The 19,714-nt window shown below is 45.5% G+C and overlaps 1 long non-coding RNA gene across 1 annotated transcript; it reads right to left on the bottom strand.

The window, feature by feature from the left end:
• Positions 1-17,736: 17,736 nt before the first annotated feature.
• LOC121879274 lies at positions 17,737-19,338 on the bottom strand. The gene is made up of 2 exons (XR_006091303.1): positions 19,290-19,338; positions 17,737-18,060 (listed from the first exon to the last, which is right to left on the bottom strand). It is a non-coding gene; the product is annotated as an uncharacterized LOC121879274 (long non-coding RNA).
• Between the last annotated feature and the right edge of the window lie 376 nt (positions 19,339-19,714).

The following is a 19,714-nucleotide window of genomic DNA, read 5'->3' as shown; positions in this document are numbered from 1 at the left end:
CTAGAAGCTATTGCTGGGACGGTGTTGTGGTGCAGGGGTGACGGTGTTGTGGCGCGGGGTGGCGTGGGTTGGTGGCGCGGTGGGACGGGAAAAGGGTGCGGGGGGATGGGTGCTGGGGAAAGGGGGTGGGGGACGGGTGTTGTATGCGGTGGGGGATGGGCATAGGGCAAGGGTGGGGGGACGGTACAGGAAAGGGTGGGGATGGTGTTAGGCAAGGGGTGGTGTGTGTGAAATTGGTGGCAAGGGGGTGGGGGACGGTGTTGTATATGCGGGGTGGGGGACGGTACAGGTGCTGGGTGGGGACGGTACAGGGCGCGGGTGGGGACGGGTGGTGGCAGGATGGGGACGGGGTGGAGGGCGTGGGGAGGGAGGGAGGGAGAAGTTGGGGGGAGGGAGGGAGGGTAGCCGTGGGGAGGAGGAGGATCGAGGGAGGGTGTGGAGCTGTGGGGAGGATGAGGGAACAAGGAGGTGATGGGGAGGAGAAAGGAAGGAGGATGGCGTGGGGGAGGGAGAGAGGTATGGGTGTCAGGGTGGAGGAGAGAGGAGGAGGCGGGAGGGGTGCATGGTGAGGTGAGGGAGTTCTACGTTCTGCAGTAGGAACTCAGCCACTACTCCAGATACAGTAATAACAAACGTCGATGCTTACAACTATCTTTGAATGTTAGGCTTCCTGTAAATTCCAGTGACCACCTACTGGCGATGATCATGAACTGTCTCATAAATAATTCAATAACTATACTAGCTCCACCACGGAGGTGTGATCGCCAAGCAGACTGACTGGGAACTGTTTAACGAAAAGTTGGAGCTGGACTTGAGGCCAAGGACATGATAATCCTGGGTAGACCATAGGACAATCAAGGTCGGTGAACATATTAGACGAAGAAATCAACACATGGTGGTGCTTTCAGAGGAACAGCCTAACAGAGGCCATGCCTCAAAAAGCAAATAGAACTCTCCTACACCCATCAACAGACTCCAGAACTCATAGCCTCACAAGAAATTTTCAATCTGTTATAATAGAGAAACTGAGACCCATGGTTGGGACATCGTAAGCCATAATACATACAGAAGAATATGGAGGAAATAAAAAATGATCTCTGAACAAAGCAAACTAATGGGCCGAAGTATGAATAACTCTCACATACATACAATGATCCAGAGAGTTCTATGTCGAGTTAAGAGACTGAAAGGTTGTAGTTGTAACGAGTCATCATGTATATAACTGACCAAGCAGGAAGTAAAAATATGACGACCAAGACAAAGAGACCCATATTATATGGAGAAAATCTTCCTGAATCATAAATGAAGAAACAGGGGATTTGATGGTACTCTGAGGAGTCGTCTTGATGAACTCTGGGGCTTGCACCGCACTCAGCCTTCCCCTGAAATCATATGGAGATCTGAGAGTGACAGCCCACTGACTAAACCAATCACCTCGGAAGAACTCAACAGAGCTATCTCCAATACCAAAGATAAAGCCCTGGATATTGGGTATCACTAAGGAGATCCTCAGCCACATTAATAATCTCGGCTATGAGAGCTTAACCATAATGAACGCTTGCTCTGGCTTTGGTTACTCTAACTAATTAAAGAGGTCATTTATTACCCTAGCACCAAAATAAGGAAAGAACCCTGCCGTCCCACTAAACTACAGACCGATTCCTCCTCTGAAGTACCTGGAAAATCATAGAAAAATCATCAATAACTGTCTTGAGAAATCACCTGGAAACAACTGTAGTCAACTGTTAGAAAAGGAAGTCCACCACAACACCTGTAATTTTAATAATTGAGGGTGCTCTAAGAGGTACTACAAGTTAAGTTATTGGTATTGATATGTGTATGTCATCAGGCGGAGTTTGTTTTTCTGGTGATGCTGTTAAAGTGGGATAGTATTTCAGCTTTATCTTCTGTCTTTTTCCTTCCTGGTGTGGACATGATGGATATATGCAGGTCCAGATGTTTTTTTTTTTGTATCTGGGCATTATTGGTTACTAATAGATGGGCTTTCCTTCTGCATAAGGATATCACTGTGAATTTGGAGACTTGTTTGGATTTACCATTGTTTTTCGTGTTATTTTACCCGTTCTATGTCCCGCTTGGTGTTGTCTAATTGAGTGCTTGATTTTTCTTTATGTGTTGTTGAGTTATGTGTTTCATCTGTATACAACATCTTGCTCTGATTCTAGAAGGAGGCAGGATGTGTCACTTGGAGCCACAGGAGTAGGGTTGAGAGGACGTTGTCTCTGAGGGACTCCTGTCATGAGTGGGAAGGTCTCTCCTGTGTCTTGCGGTCTCTACCCTCAGTCTGGTATTTCTGGCTAAGAAAGATGCAAAGAAGCCAATGCGTTGACGGGAAGTCTGAGTTGAGGATCTTATATTTTTAGAGATCAGTCATGCCAGACTTTTGTCAAATACCTGCCATCCCGAGAGTTAGATTACATTGTCTACCACTTCCGCCGCGGCTCTGGAACCCGAATTGTCTACAGAAGTTGTCTACAGTTGACTCTTGCTGGTTTTTCCTGGTGATTTCTCAGACGGTATTATAGATGATTTTCTAGGATTTTTCTGTACTTGGAGGGAAGGAGTTCCGTCTTGTAGTTTAGGTGGGACGGCGGGGTTTTTCCTTGTTTCGGTGTTAGGCAATAGTGGCCCTAAGCGTTCGTCATTGTGGTTCCTGCTTCCCCTGCATGGCCGGTTGTTTATGCGGGCTGAGGATCCCTGGTGATGTCATAGCCAGGGCTTTATTTATGGTATTGGAGATGGTTGTATTGAGTTCTTCCTGGAGGTGATTGGCTGACAAGCTGTCCACTCTCAGATCCTCCCCACAAGATTTCCCCAAGGGAAGCATCACATAAACGCAGCGTGTCGGGTTGCACTGAACCCTCCCTCCTCCCCCACACACACTCCACACCCCTCCCTCCCTCCCCTCCCCCACGCCCCCACACCCTCCCCCCTCCCTCCCCCTCCCCACGCCCTCACACCTCCCCTCCCTCCTCCCCCACACCCCTCTCACACACCCTCCCTCCCTCCCCTCTCCCCACACCCTCACACCTTCCCTCCCTCCCCCACACACGCCCCCTCACACCCTCCCTCCTCCCTCCTCCTCCGCACCCCTCACACACCCTCCCTCTGTCCCTCCCTCCCCACGCCCTCACACCTTCCCTCCCCTCCCCTCCCCACGCCCCTCACACCCTCCCCCTCCCCCACGCCCTCACACCCCACACCCTCCCTCCCTCCCCCCACGCCCTGCACCCCACACCCTCACACCCTCCCCTCCTCCCTCCCCACGCCCCCACACACCCTACACACCCTCCCCTCCTCCCCACACCTCTCACACACACTCCTCTCCCCACACCACACACCTCCTCCTCCCCACAATCTCTGCCACGAGACCACCAATAACAGGTGAGGGGATGAGATGAGAGGTGGAGGGATGAGACTGGAGGTGAGGGGTGAGACTGGAGGGCTGAAAGCCCACTTGGGTAACTTTTGTGAGATATGAACCATATTATGAGCAATTCTAGGACCAGATGTGGGAGTTTAACCAGGCACTGCATGCTTTCACCCGCCTTTCCGGCTCTCTCCTCTCCTGAACCACACGAACCTCAAGAGATTCAGACTCGTGAATCTGAAGCTAAATTATGGACACAATAATTCATCAGTGCCTACTTCGCCTCTGTTAGGCGAATCTGAGCTTTCCGTACAGCACACCCACCAGAAAAAGAAGGCCTCTGTCATTCATAACCTTGAGACTAAGTGAATTCAGAATCCGACAACACACAGGGTTCGGTCCATAGATTTGTTTGATGGCCGTCTGTGTTATGTCACATCTCAGCTTTCAGGGAATGAGTTGATCGAGTGAATCTGTGACGTTACTGAATGTGATTGGTGGACGTCCGTGTTATCAAGACCCAGCTAGGAATGAGTTGATCGAGGAATCTTGTGACGTTATTGAATGATTTGGTGGATCGTCCGTAAGATATTTTCTTCGCTATTCAGCTAGAATGAGTTGATCGAGGAATCTTGTGACGTTACTCGAATGTGATTGGTGGACGTTCGTGTTACGTCACATCTCAGCTTAGGAATAAATGAGCTGATCGAGGAATCTTGTGACGTTACTGAATGTGAGATTGGTGGACGTCTGTGCGTCACATCTCAGCTTAGAATGAGTTGATCGAGAATCTTGTGACGTTACTGAATGTGATTGGTGGACGTCTGTGTTATGTCACATCTCAGCTTAGAATGAGTTGATTGAGGAATCTTGTGACGTTACGAATGTGATTGGTGGACGTCCGTGTTACGTCAACATCTGGAGTTTAGGAATGAGTTGATCGAGGAATCTGTGATGCTGTATTGAATGTGATTGGTGACGTCCGTGTTACGTCACATCTGAGCTATAGGGAGGATTGATCGAGTAGTTGATGACGTGACGGAGCCGTACCCATCTCCGAAATTGCAAGATTGCTGGGGTAGATTCAGTGAAAGAGAGAGAGAGAGAGAGAGAGAGAGTTGTAATCAGTGAGGTTTACATATAATCTAAGTGAGGGGAATGTATTGTGCCACATTTGAATAAGATATTGTCTTACTTTAGACTCACACAGCATAGCATATCTCTATTGAACACACACATGCACACACACACGCGCGTGTATAATGACATGTGTATGCAGGTGATATGAACAGATTGGGACATAGGCACGCCACCTTGGGCAATGTTTTGAACAGTGGTGGTGGTGGTGGTGGTGGTGGTGGTGGTATGGTGGTGGTGTGGTGGTGGTGTGTAGTGATGGTGTGGTGGTGGTGGTGTGTGTGTGGTGGTGGTGGTGGTGGTGGTGGTGGTGGTGGTGGCGGTATGTGGCGGTGGTGATGTAGTGATGTAGGTGGTGGTGGTGTGGCAAGTAAAAAGTGCAGTGGTGTGGTGGTGTGATGGCGGTGGCGGTGGCGGTGGTGTGGTGGTAGGTGGTGTGATGTGGTGGTTTTATGAGTCAGTGAGATACGTCTCACATCACCAGTTGTGAGGAAAATTGAACTGGTGATCTCAGAATATTGATGGCAAGCTTCTTTCACTCAGATGGCGGCCATAATTCAGCTGATGACCTGGTGACTGCCAGTGGTATAGAGGCAGGTGTGGTGGAGGCAATGTGAGCTTGATAACTGAGATACTGCAGTGCCTCAGCTCCCCACCACCTCCTCCTCCCCACTCCTCCCTCTCCACCACCTCCATCACTACTCCTCCACCACCTCCATCACTACCTCCCTCTCCACCACCTCCATCACTACCTCCCCATGAATCCCATCACCTGCCTTACCATCACCACCACATCACCCCACCACCCTTTCACTCACTCCCCACCACCACCAATGCCAACCACACCACCCATCACAACCGATCACCACTACCCCCACCATCACTAGCACAACCTTCCTCACCATCACCACCATCCATCACCACCATTACCCGCACCTCAATTTTTCACTTCACACTTACTCAATCACTACATCACTTTCACCATCACCACTACCTTTTTCATCACCACTCCACCCTAATCCATCACTTTGTGGTCACCGTTCACAGATGTGACACAGCGTAGAGGGCTACATCTAGTGCGGAGGGCAGTGGCACCGCTCTTTCCGCATCTGTGCTTGTCTGCCAAGCCACGGTTTGCAGTCGGGCTAAATCGAAAGTATTGACACCTTCAGTGGTGCCCTCCATGAGCCTTCTAGTGGGAGGATCGTCCCCACGGGTGAGGGGTCGATTTGGCACTTTTTCAGGTTTGTCTTAAGACTGCCCTTATAATTCTTCAGTTGTCCGCCGCTGCTACGTTTACTATTCGTTAGGGTGACTGTAAAGTAGCTGCTTTCATAGTTCACTGTCGTCCATGCGGGTAACATGGCCAGTCCAGCTGAGTTGTTCATGGATAATGGTAGCCTCGATGCTCTACAGTTGGTGTCAGCGAGAATACTGGCATTTGTTTTCTGTCTTCCCAGCTAACTGGAGGATGAACGAGACTACGTTAATGAAAGTTTTCATGCCTTGAGGTGTCTCCTATGTGACCATGTCTCGCTGCCATACAGCAGGGTGAGGGCCACTGCTTGAAATATGCAATTTGTAGATAATTTCAGCTCCCTACACGCTGAAGACACTGGTACAGAGTCTGCCAAAGGTTTGAGATGCACATCTGATCCGATGTTGAATTTTCTATGATTACTGAGTCTCAATCATAGGTGAAAAAAAGGTTTACAGGTTCTCGGTAGCAGAGTTTACAAACTTCACGTCAACAAACCCACGACAACTCGATGACGTCATCGGAAAAAGAGAGAACGGCAGACATTTCCAATGGAGACTCAGAGGTTTTGTGGACGTGTGTTTAATATGGATCATTAGTTTAACAGGCTGCTGGCTTCTTGATCAGACAATGTGCCACCGCTGGATCCTCCAGACGCTTAGTGTTAAAACCTCTTCTAGAGGCTTGCTGTCTTCGCCGTTTTGGGGGCGACGTGAAGTGAGAGCTTGGCTTGACGAGTCGATGGTCAGTGTCACAGTGGTCTGAGCCACGACAGTGGGTATGAGGACATCTCGGTGATCTCTTTTTCTGGATCGTGGGTATTGCCATGAACCTGAACTTGTCGGCCTGCCTAAACAAGGTATTGGTGATAGTGAGGTTGTGCAGCACATTTGTTGAGGAGGAGTAGGCCGTTGGGATTACACTTGCCTAGTCCATTTCTCCCTATGGTTCCTGCCAAATGTCAGCATCTCTGCCAACTCTGGCATTGAAGTCACCATGAGCACAACCTTATCTTCTGGGAGTGGAGGTTAACTTGTCGAGGTCGGCGAAAGGCCTCCATGAGGTCATCAATTTCAATAGTTTATTCCTTGATAGAGGAAGTGATCCTAGTGCTGTCATCAGTACCCTGTACAATAACACCTGAAGCATCTGGCAAGTGTGACAAGTATATACAGTATAAATATTATAAAGGGGCTTACTAAAGCCTAAGGAAGGAAGGATATTCCTTTAACACATAATTAATGTTATTTACAAAATATCTGGCCAGTATGGGAGGATCATCGCGTTCTCCGTCAGTCGGGAGTGTGGTCCAGCAGGCGTCACGCAGGCTGTGTTATCTTAGGAGGTAGTGGATAAGGTGCTGCTGTCGGGTCTTCTGCCTAATGCACAAGAGCGTGCTTAGGGATGCGAGGATACCAATCTCCCAAGCAAAGTCATACCCAATGATGATACAGGCAGCAATCACGTCCCTTCAGCGACTCCTTTCCCATAGAAAATATTAACAGAAATTACGACAGAGAATGAGATCCCTTATACCAGCCTCCCTTATACCAGCCCTCCCTTATACCACAACCCCTTATACCAGCCCTCCTTATACTACACAACCCCTTATACCAGCCCTCCTTTATACCACAACCCTTATACCAGCCCTCCCTTATACCACAAACCCTATACCAGCCCTCCCTTATACCACAACCCCTTATACCAGGACACAAGGCAGTGACTTTAGGAGGAGAGAGAGAGAGATGTGGCGAGATTTTGGCTTTCTATTAACCTTCAGGCGGGTATCTGCAGTGATTGTTTACTCCTGCTCTAGAGTTATGATAGTGCCATTTTCCTCACCCCTGCTCTCTCTCTCTCTCTCTCTCTCTTTTTTTTTCTATCTTCTTACCTGCCTCTCACCCTGCTCTCTCACCCTGCTCTCTCTCTCTCTTACCCTGCTCTCTCTTCTTCCCTTCTCCTGCTCTCTCTCTCTCTCTTCCTTACCCTGCCTTCTCTCTCTCTCTCTCTATCTTCCCCACCCTGCTCTCTCTCTCTCTCTCTCTCTATCTATCTTCCTCTATCTGCCTCTCTCTCTCTATCTCTTCCCTCACCCTGCTCTCTCTCTCTCTATCTCTGCTCTCTCTCTCTCTCTACATATCTATCTTCCTCACCCTGCTCTCTCTCTCTCTCTCTTCTCCTCACCCCTACTCTCTCTCTCTCTTTCTATCTTCCTCACCCTGCTCTCTCTCTCTCTCTCTCTCTTTCTATCTTCCTTACCCTGCTCTTTCTCTCTCTCTTTCTCTCTCTCTCTCTCTATCTATCTATCTATCTTCCTCTCTCTCTCTCTCTCTATCTATCTTCCTCACCCTGCTCTCTCTCTCTCTCTATCTTCCTCACCCTACTCTCTCTCTCTCTTAATTATACTTCATAATATACTATATGGTAGGATGCTGTTGCAATAATACAGTACAGTTTAGCAGGTTCACTTGTGTAAATAAACTTATTTCATAAATTAAACTCCATTACGAGATGAATGATATTGTTATTGCATATAGGAGTAAGTAATTACCTTCGCTTGGTGTGTGTTCATCTGTCTGTGGCGGTGAAGAGGTTCCATAACTTGGCCACCCTCTGGTACTGGCTGGCATGTCACCTAGGTACGTCGGCTGCGGTTCTACGTGGTACAGCGGCTGGAGCATTTTGTGAGATGTTAGAACTATGTGTTTGTTTGTGTCGTAGTATATCTAGCCCAGTGCAAACTATTGAAAGAATGGTGGAAAAATATAGTGTGTGAAATGCTAAAATTTGCAGATCAACAAAAGATAAGTAAATTGTTTAATTCCGCTAAAATAATACATGGCCCAACCACTCATAGTGCCGCTCCCCTCCGCTCATCCGACGGTAACTCCATAATTAAAGATGAAGAAAGCATCCGTCGGTGCTGGAAAAAGCACTTCCATTCGCTGTTCAACCGAAACACCAATGTGGATGTCCTGACTACCCAGCAGGTTCCTCAGCATCTAGAGCTAACCCACCTCAGCTATCCTCCACCCCAGGATGAGGTAGCAACTGCCATCAAATAGATGAACAATAACAAAGCCTCAGGGCCTGATGGAATCCCAGCCGAGGTGTATAAAGCAGGAGGACCTCTGCTTACCAGCCGTCTCCACTCTCTCCTGGAGAATATATGGGAAAAGGAGGAAATCCTCCAAGCTCTTAAAGACGCCTCCAACATCAATATTTATAAAAACAAGAGAGACCGGTCAGACTGTGGCAACTACCGCAAGATCTCACTGATATCATTAGCTGGCAAGGTTATCACCGAGTCCTCTTAAACAGACCTATTCCGGAGACGAAAAACTTGCTCCCAGACTCTCAATGTGGCTTTACACCATCACGTGGCATCACTGACATGATCTTTTCTGCCCTCCAGATACAGAAAAGGTGCAGATAACAGCGTCGTGGCCTGTACATGGCTTTATTCGACCTAACCAAGGCCTTCAACTCGGTCAACAGGGTTCCAGGGAAGCCCTCTGGTGGACCCTCAGCCGTTTTGGTTGCCCATCAAAATTCATCGCCATTGTGAGGCAACTCCACGATGGCATGAACGGCAGTGTCCTGCACAATGGCACCCAGTCTGAGGTCTTCCCCACCCAAATGGGGGTAAAACAAGTACAGTATGTGTACTGGCACCAACTCTCTTTTCCATTTTCTTGGCTGCCTTCCTTACTCGTGCCAGTATCAATTTAGCCGGCGGGGTGAACATCAAGTACCGGGTGAAGGGTCTTTTCATCATAAGACGACTCCAGGCAGGAATAAAGGTGTCGGCAGCTTCCATTACTAAACTTCAGTATGCAGACGACCTCACCCTTGTCGCTCACACTGAACGCGACCTACAGGAGATCCTGAACACCTACTCAGATGCGTATGCACACTTCAGCCTTGAGATAGATGTACGTAAGACTCAGATTCTCTTTCAGCCACACCTCCACCATCCATCCAGCTTAACGGTACTACCCTCTCTAATGTTACCCACTTTTGGTATCTCGGCTCCCACCTGTCCACCACTGCGGACATCGATGAAGAGATTCAACATCAGATCAGATGTGCATCTCCAGCCTTTGGCAGACTCCGTACCTGTGTCTTCAGCTGTAGGGAGCTGAAATTATCTACAAAGTTTCACATATATCGAGCAGCGGTCCTCCCTACCCTGCTATATGGCAGCGAGACATGGGTCACATACAGGAGGCACCACAAGGCACTTCAAAACTTTCACCAACGTAGTCTACGTTCCATCCTCCGAGTTCGCTGGGAAGACAAGAGAACAAATGCCAGTATTCTCGCTGACACCAACTGTAGGAGCATCGAGGCTACCATTATTGTATCATCATACAGGGTCTGATGAAATATGTGATGTGTAAAAATATTCATTTGTTAGGTATTGTATAAATATTGTGGATGTAAGACATTGAATTAAAATAAATACATTGAATATAAAAATAATTGTTGCGCACGTAGTCAGGAATTTGTCGCCTCAGACACATGTGACATTGTTGTAGTGGTGGCAGCCGTCTAGTGCAATGGACGTATCTGGACAATAAATTTTAATAATCTGTACATATAAGTTATGGTCATGGCTTTTGGTATACAATATATTAAATAATATTTGGATATTCTTTATAAGCAAGAGTTATCAGAAATAGTTATCATAATTATATGAGGCAAATTTATTGGATTAAGACATTGCTTCCAGTGTATGTGGGAAGCTTGTCCCTTGTGTTCGCTGGCTGGACGGACTGAAGAACTTTGTACTGGAGTCGTGCTGTTTTGTAGGGTTCTGATGTGAGTTGAGGCTAACATTATTTTTTTTAATTGTAGCAGTATTCATTAACAGTATATCTTACATTAAATATTATAAGGTTCTTGGTAAATATTTCTGGATCTAATGTTTACTTTATATTTGTGTTCACATGTTTGTATATTGGATGTTGTTTCCCGGGTTGAAACCTACGTCAAATAAAGTGGTGTTACTGCAGCCCCGACTTTATATTGGTACGACCCAACATTTCAACATCACCTCAAGATGTGTGCCGCAGAAGAACTAGAGCAGCCGAAGAAGAGAAGGAAGACGGCCAAATGGAAGTTCACAAGGAAGGTCAACCTTATGAAGGAGGGATTTGCTAAGGAAAACCCAAAGTCTGTGCTCACTGACCTCTACCAACAGGTATCACAGTGTTTTGACGAATTAGAAAATATAAACGAGAAATACATAACGTTACTTTCTGAATCTGGGTGTAGTGATGAAGAATTATTGGATGAAGCAAATAATTATATAACAGAGGTAGAAAGGATTAAAGTTGACATGCAGGTACAGTTAGCAAGGTATGGAAAATATGAAGAAAAGCCATTAACCAGAAAAATAAGCATTAAAGCATTAGATCTTCCTAAATTTAGAGGACATATGAGAGATTATCCAGCTTTGAAGGTGACTTTGAAAGGCTAGTAATTCCTACCCATGGTGAAGATCCTTATGTATTACGTAGTTGTTTGCCGCCAGAAGTCTTGGACACGGTGAAGGTGTAGAAGATGATTATAATGCAATGATTGACAGATTAAACCACAAATATGTTAATCTTACAAAGGATGTCAACCTGATTGTATCTGATTTACATGCATTAAATCCTTTATCTGAGGCGATGACAAAAATTTCATTAAATTTGTGGAGACGTTAGAAAGATGCTATCTAGATTTAAGGAAACTTAACTTACAAGGGGATATGAATTCCACAAATGTGATTGGTTTGATTGAAAGAATACTTCCTATCTGGCAGAAAAGGAAGTGGGTCACTGTAATGGATCGAAGTGATGGGGTGTAGAAGGATGTGATGTAAATTTTCTGTTATTGTTGGATTATATATTAACTTAAAAGAGAAAAATGGAATATATGGAACCTGCAGTGAGAAATAATAACTATAGTAAGGGCAATATCCACAATGTGATGAAAGATACAAGCACTAATGAGGAAACAATTAAGTTGTATGGGATGATAAGGGAACCACAAGAAAATAAAAACCAAATAAGCAATAAGGAAAAAATTGAATTGATGAAAGGAAAGGGCAAATGGTACAAGTGTATCAGAGGTTAACATTTACCTAAACAATGTGATCTCAAAGACACTTGCAATGTAAGTGTAGGCAATAAGAGAAGTGGGATGAATCACCATCCAATTTTTTACAGTACTCATGTTGAAGGTGTCATCCATCACAACACTGTAGGTAATAACCCCAAGTCCAGGGTGACGTTAGTGGTTAACACGGTAGTTAACCTTGAGTACATTGTGGGATCCTGGAAGTGGTTTATCTATAATATCTCTTGATATGGCCAAACAACTTGGTTTAGTTGGCAGGGATATTTCCATGACAATAACTAAGGTTGGTAATTGTACAGAAACTTGTTACAGTAAGGAGTATCTTTAACAGATAAGGAGGGCAAGGTGTGGCCAGTTAAGGCATATGGACCGGATGAAATTACTTCCAATGTAAGTGAGGTTGAGACACATGAGCCGAGTACAAATGGCACCAGAGTTATTGGAGAGACCTGCTGGCAAAATTGATCTCATAATTGGAACATTGTTGTCAAATCTTACCACAAGTAATAAAAACAATTGGTAATCTTCAACTATTGATCAATCAGTTTGGCTATTGTGTTTGTGGTAGGTTACCAGATAGTGAATCAAATTCCTCTGCCATCAATAACATCAGTGTGATATTAAATCATGTTGTGGGTAAAATTTATCCTCATGAAATAGTTATTGATAAAGTCTTCTCTCTAAAGGAATCATTGGATAAGGTTTTTGATATAGAACAGCCAGATAGAGCAAATGAATCTTGTACATGCATCAAAGGCAAGACTAATGAATATACTTTTAAAGAGTAAAGAGAAATAGATTTAATTGAAGAAAGACTGACATTTGATTCAGATAACAAAAAGTGAATTGCAAAGTGTCCTTGACTTAAAAATCCAACAAATCTTCCCAGTATCAATGCCAGTGATATATCATATCTAAAATCTACTGAAACTAGACTGTCAAAATTAGGTAAGGAGTATATGCCAATTTATACCAGGAGCAAATGGAGGACATGATCACTAGGGGTGCAACTAGACAACTTACAGAAGATGGATGAAGGAGACACGAGGGTCCAATCCACTATCTAACCCACCATGAAGTAATAAAACCAGGGTCTGTGTCTACTCCAATTAGAATTGTATTATACTTGGCTACTCCCCCCTCCTACTAAACAGTATGTTGGGAGTGTCATTAAGGACGAGACAAGAGAAGGCTGTGATTATTGGAGACATTTCAAAAATCTTTAACAGAATAAGCTTAGCACAGAGTGAATTTCATACCCATAGGTTTCTGTGGAGAGATCTTGACACACACAAGCCGCCTGATCATTATGTTTTAACACCCACTTGTTTTGGGGTTCATCCTTCAGCTGCAATCTCAATGTTGGCCTCAAGACGTACAGTGGAGATGTGTTTGTCAGAATATAATGATGCTGCTCAAATGATAATAAAAAATTTATTTGTTGATGATATTGTGAAGTCTACAGATAGTGAAGAAAATGCTTGTAAATTAATGAAGGTTGCTGAAGTAATTCTAGGTAAGGGAAGGTTCAAGATAAAACAGTGGATTACGTCTGGTAAAGAGAAACCCAATTATGATGGTAATGTTCAAATAATGGATACTGACAGTGAGAAGGTCTGAGGTTTATCTTGGGAACCTAAAGGTGACCATTTCTCTAATGTTACCCACTTTCAGTATCTCGGCTCCCACCTGTCCACTACTGCGGACATCGATAAAGAGATTCTACATCGGATCAGATGTGCATCTCAAGCCTTTGACAGACTCCGTACCCGTGTCTTCAGCTGAAGGGAACTGAAATTATCTACAAAGTTGTATGTATATCGAGCAGTGGTCCTCCCCACCCTGCTATATGGCAGTGAGACATGGGTCACATACAGGAGGCACCTCAAGGCACTTGAAAACTTTCATCAACGTACAGTAGTCTATGTTCCATCCTCCGAGTTCGCTGGGAAGACAAGAAAACAAATGCCAGTATTCTCGCTGACACCAACTGTAGGAGCATCGAGGCTACCATTATCCATGAACAACTACGCTGGACTGGCCATATTACCCACATGGATGACAGTCAGAGCATGCAGTTCGGAACGGTACGATTGGTTAATCGTAATTCGTACCAAAGGAAAAAAGCTATATCATAATTTTGTACCGTACCTCAGATATATCTTCGATCCGTACTAGTACGATAATATATCATACTGTAATTTTGTACCTGGTTTCGTAGCCCCCAAACAAAATGTAGCCCAATTTAACGCTAAATTACACATTTTACTTAATTTTCTGTCCCTAGCCCACAAAAACTACATAATATGTGTTGTAACGCAACATCATTATAGCATCAATAATGTCGGCTTTGAGTCCCAGCCGTGTGTGTGTGTGTGTCAGCTGGCAGGGCCAACCCCCCCCCCCTGGGGCAATGTAATTTTGTTGGTCTCGCTGGCTCACTGAGCGTGGTCGGATCTGACCTGACCAGACCTGACCTCACAGCTTCACCTGACCTGACCTGAAGGCTGTAACACACACCTGCATCGCCCCAAGCTATTGTCCTGGCCAGCCAAGGGAGTGACTTGGTTCAAAATGGTACGAGAAAAGTATGAAAAATTAATCGTACCTTCGTGCCGTACCGAACTTATCGCACTGTAATATTGAACCAAACTTTTATCACCCTCATAACCGTACCGTACCATACTGCATGCTCTGATGACAGTAGACTGCCAAAGAAGCTACTTTACAGTCACCTAACGGATAGTAAACGTAACGCTGGCGGGCAACTCAAGAGGTATAAGGATAGTCTTAAGACAAACCTGAAAAAGTGCCAAATCGACCCCCTCACCTGGGAGACGATTACTCCACACTGTAACACTTGGAGGAGCACCACACAAGAAGGTGTCAATACTTTCGAGTTAGCTCGACTGCATAACGAGGCAGACAAGCGCCAAAGCCGGAAAGACGTTGCTGCCGTCCCTCCCGCACTAGATGTAGCCCTCCACATGTGCAACATCTGTGAACGACACTGCCGGTCCTGTATCGGCCTCTTTAGTCACCTCAGAGCTCACCAACCTAGGTGACATCCTTAATAACTCATATCATTGTATCATAGCTGGATGATCGTCATACTCGATTCCAAGTGACAGCAAAGTAGTAGTAGTAGTAGTAGTAGTAGTAGTAGTTTATGTAGTAGTAGTAGTAGTAGTAGTGTGTGGAGTCTAACACAAGAGATTGCCATCACTGCATTAAGGTTCACAATCTTATAGTTTCCACCATGAAATATGTAAGTATCCTGACCCCAGGTAATGAAAGGCTACATGGAAAGAGTGATCATATAAATGGTGGTTTGTTAAATTACATTATTATTTACCTTGTATTTATAGTGACCAGGCGTGTTATTACTCGCAGAACCAATAAATTATGTGCACGCTCTAATATAATTTTTACTTAGCTGTCAGATGTGGTAAACTGAAGGAAGACACAGTGAGTAAGGCTGGCTAGGTGAGGAGAACTGAAGTGTTGTCTTGTTGGAGTACATGATGCATGGTGAGCGTCCAGGAGACCAAACAACGACAACAACAATGCGTGCCTTAGACGTTTGAATACAATCACCTAGACATTCAATATATACTGCCATACTGTATATATGACAGCTCATAGAAACTGCTGTAATATCAATAAGAATTACACCATTTTGAACCTTCATTAAGACAGTACTATCTTGTTGCAGACCCAATAGTCTCTCTTTACATATAATAGTTCAAGTAACAGTGATAACCTCTTTGTTTGTGACCATAAATATGTTCTCAAACAAGTGAGCTCATATTACTACAGGTGTTCACCTTTTAGTACGCTTTATTGTTTATGTTCTACTCAATAAATTTAATGTTTAATTATTGATTTTGTTATAATATTAAAAGGTTTTGAATGTATGGTGTAGCATCTAAACTTTTCTTTCATCATCAACATTTTATGGTCATTTTTCATGCTTGTAGTTTTTAAATGTAAAAACTTTAACATTGTATTAGGGGCCAAAATTGAAGTGACCCGGGGTGCTGATGGCCCTACAGTTGGCCTTGTTACCACAACACATCACACTTTTCACACAGCTTCCCTTCTCACAAAGAGAAGTTCCTCTTGCCATCAATAACGGCAGCAACTCCCAAAACTTCCTCTAGCCACTTCTGACTCTTGCAACTGAACAGCCTTCATCACCCCCACTAACACTGATCAAGTCACCCAAGTCATACAGTTTCTCCAGCCTTATTGTGGACACATGGTTCCTACACAGACAGAACACTTACAATAATGTCAGCAACATCCTGCACTTTACTCTTGTGTACACATCTTCCACACTCACTGCACATTACCTTTCTTACAGACAGCACATGGTCACTTTCCACCACTGGTCCCTCAGCCACACCACAAATCAATACTTTTGTATTTGCTACAGTCAATCTCAGGCCCTTTGCCAATATTCCATCCTCCCAGTTCTTAAATTTTTCCCCTTCTTCTTCAATTCCCTCTGTTATCAGCACTAAGTCATCACCACACAACAACTCCCAGGGTAGACCAGTCCTAAGTCCTGTGATATTGCCTCCAGCACCATGATGAACAGAAGAGGACTCAAGACTAACCCCTACTTTGACATCATCAATAATTCACACAGAGCCTCAAACAACACCTCAGCAAGACTCTCATCACCCCAAGATTAAGGCTAATTTAAAGATAAATCATGAGGGAGTCACATTTTTATTTTCTTCCAAAAATTTAACAACTTCATTGTTTAAACTTCCTCACAATAAGACATTACCACAACAGTTTGTAGAGCATGTGGTGGTGGTGTACAGATTGCCTACCAAGAGCATGTGGTGGTGGTGTACAGATTGCCTACCAAGAGCATGTGGTGGTGGTGTACAGATTGCCTACCAAGTTCACAGCTCATTAATACTGTCAAGTTTGTGACTAATGTTTATAATATTGTTCATCATTTATACCTTTACTTCTGTTAAAAATACAAGGGAACAGTCAGTGTGTTGTAGAGGAAACAGTCGGTGTGTTGTAGAGGTAACAGTCGGTGTGTTGTAGAGGAAACAGTCAGTGTGTTGTAGAGGAAACAGTCAGTGTGTTGTAGAGGAAACAGTCAGTGTGTTGTAGAGGAAACAGTCGGTGTGTTGTAGAGGTAACAGTCAGTGTGTTGTAGAGGAAACAGTCAGTGTGTTGTTGAGGAAACAGTCGGTGTGTTGTAGAGGAAACAGTCAGTGTCCAAGTTGTGTTGTAGAGGAAACAGTTGTGTTGTAGAGGAAACAGTGTTGTAGAGGTAACAGTCAGTGTGTTGTAGAGGAAAACAGTCAGTGTGTTGTAGAGGAACACAGTCAGTTGTGTTGTAGAGGAAACAGTCAGTGTCAAAGTTAGTGTACCAGTCAAGTTGTGTTGTAGAGGTAACCAGTCACTGTCCAAGTTGTGTTGTAGAGGTAACAGTCACTGTCCAAGTTGTGTTGTAGAGGTACCAGTCACTGTCCAAGTTGTGTTGTAGAGGTAACAGTCACTGTCCAAGTTGTGTTGTAGAGGTAACAGTCACTGTCCAAGTTGTGTTGTAGAGGTAACAGTCACTGTCCAAGTTGTGTTGTAGAGGTAACAGTCACTGTCCAAGATGTGTTGTAGAGGTACTAGTCACTGTCCAAGTTGTGTTGTAGAGGTAACAGTCACTGTCCAAGTTGTGCTGTAGAGGTACCAGTCACTGTCCAAGTTGTGTTGTAGAGGTAACAGTCACTGTCCAAGTTGTGTTGTAGAGGTACACAGTCACTGTCCAAGGTAACAGTCACTGTCCAAGTTGTGTTGTAGAGGTACCAGTCACTGTCCAAGTTGTGTTGTAGAGGTACCAGTCACTGTCCAAGTTGTGTTGTAGAGGTACCAGTCACTGTCCAAGTTGTGTTGTAGAGGTAACAGTCACTGTCCAAGTTGTGTTGTAGTATTAAAAAGCACAATGATAACAATACATTTATCAGTTTATATTTGCCTGGGTAAAGCCTGACCCAAACAAACCTGTGAGAGGCAGAGACGTGTACCTCCCACCCTCCACGCCTGGGTAAAGCCTGACCCAAACAAACCTGTGAGAGGCAGAGACGTGTACCTCCCACCCTCCACGCCTGGGTAAAGCCTGACGCCTGCAAAGCGTGACTCAAATTAAACCAGGAGAGGCAGAGGATGCACCCCACCCTCCACGCCTGGGTGTAAAAGCCCACCCCAAACAAACCTGTGGAGAGGCAGGACGCAGTACTCCCACCTCCACGCCTGGGTAAAAGCTCGACCCAAACAAACCTGTGGAGGCAGAGACGTACCTCCCACCTTCACGCCCAAAGCCTGACCCAAACAAAACCCAGAGAGGCAGAGGACGTGATACCCCACCTCCACGCCCCTGGGCAAAGCCTGACCTAAAATAAACCCAGAGAGGCAGAGGACGATACCCTCCACCTCCACTTGCAAAAGCCTGACCCAAACAACCTGTGAGAGCAGAGACCTACCTCCCACCCTCCACGCCTCTGCAAGCCTGACCCAAACAAACCCAGAGAGGCAGAGACGTACCTCCCACCCTCCACGCCTGGGTAAAGCCTGACCCAAACAAACCTGTGAGAGGCAGAGACGTGTACCTCCCACCCTCCACGCCTGGGTAAAGCCTGACCCAAACAAACCTGTGAGAGGCCGAGACGTGTACCTCCCACCCTCCACGCCTGGGTAAAGCCTGACCCAAACAAACCTGTGAGAGGCAGAGACGTGTACCTCCCACCCTCCACGCCTGGGTAAAGCCTGACCCAAACAAACCTGTGAGAGGCCGAGACGTGTACCTCCCACCCTCCACGCCTGGGTAAAGCCTGACCCAAACAAACCTGTGAGAGGCAGAGACGTGTACCTCCCACCCTCCACGCCTGGGTAAAGCCTGTGACCCCAAAACAAACCTGTGAGAGGCAGAGACGGTACCTCCCACCTCCACGCCTGGGCAAAGCCTGACCCAAACAGACCTGTGAGAGGCAGAGACGTGTACCTCCCACCCCTCCACGCCTGGGCAAAGCCTGACCCAAACAAACCTGTGAGAGGCAGAGACACTTCCCACCCTCCACGCCTGGGTAAAAGCCTGGACCCAAACAAACCCAGAGAGGCAGAGACGGCACCCCACCCTCCACGCCTGGGTAAAGCCTGACCCAAACAAACCTGTGAGAGGCAGAGACGTGTACCTCCCACCCTCCACGCCTGGGTAAAGCCTGACCCAAACAAACCTGTGAGAGGCCGAGACGTGTACCTCCCACCCTCCACGCCTGGGTAAAGCCTGACCCAAACAAACCTGTGAGAGGCAGAGACGTGTACCTCCCACCCTCCACGCCTGGGTAAAACCTGACCCTAACAAACCTGTGAGAGGCAGGGACGTGTACCTCCCACCCTCCACTAACCCACGATCAGTGATGCAGCGACACAGATCCTCCGCCACAACACATACGAATGACTTGAGGAACAATGGACTGGGATCACTATAACACTCTCTCTATTGACTACCTACAAGGAAGACCATTAACACTTATTGAAAACATGAATAAACAAAGTCATACTGTATACACACACACACACACACACACATATACACTGTAACACTGACAAGTAAATGTTCAAACACCAGCAATTAATTAAATCAAATCAATATTGTAACAATCACTTGTGTTATTTTTCTAATCTACAAAAATCAGAGCAGTAATGATGACAAGTTAAAATTTGTTTGTACATTATTTTCTTGTTAACACAGAAGAATATATCATCTCAGTATA

Source organism: Homarus americanus, unplaced genomic scaffold (assembly GCF_018991925.1).
Source record: "Homarus americanus isolate GMGI-L3 unplaced genomic scaffold, GMGI_Hamer_2.0 scaffold16894, whole genome shotgun sequence".
In the NCBI taxonomy this organism is placed as follows: domain Eukaryota; kingdom Metazoa; phylum Arthropoda; class Malacostraca; order Decapoda; family Nephropidae; genus Homarus; species Homarus americanus.
This window is presented reverse-complemented; position numbering and strand designations above follow the sequence as displayed.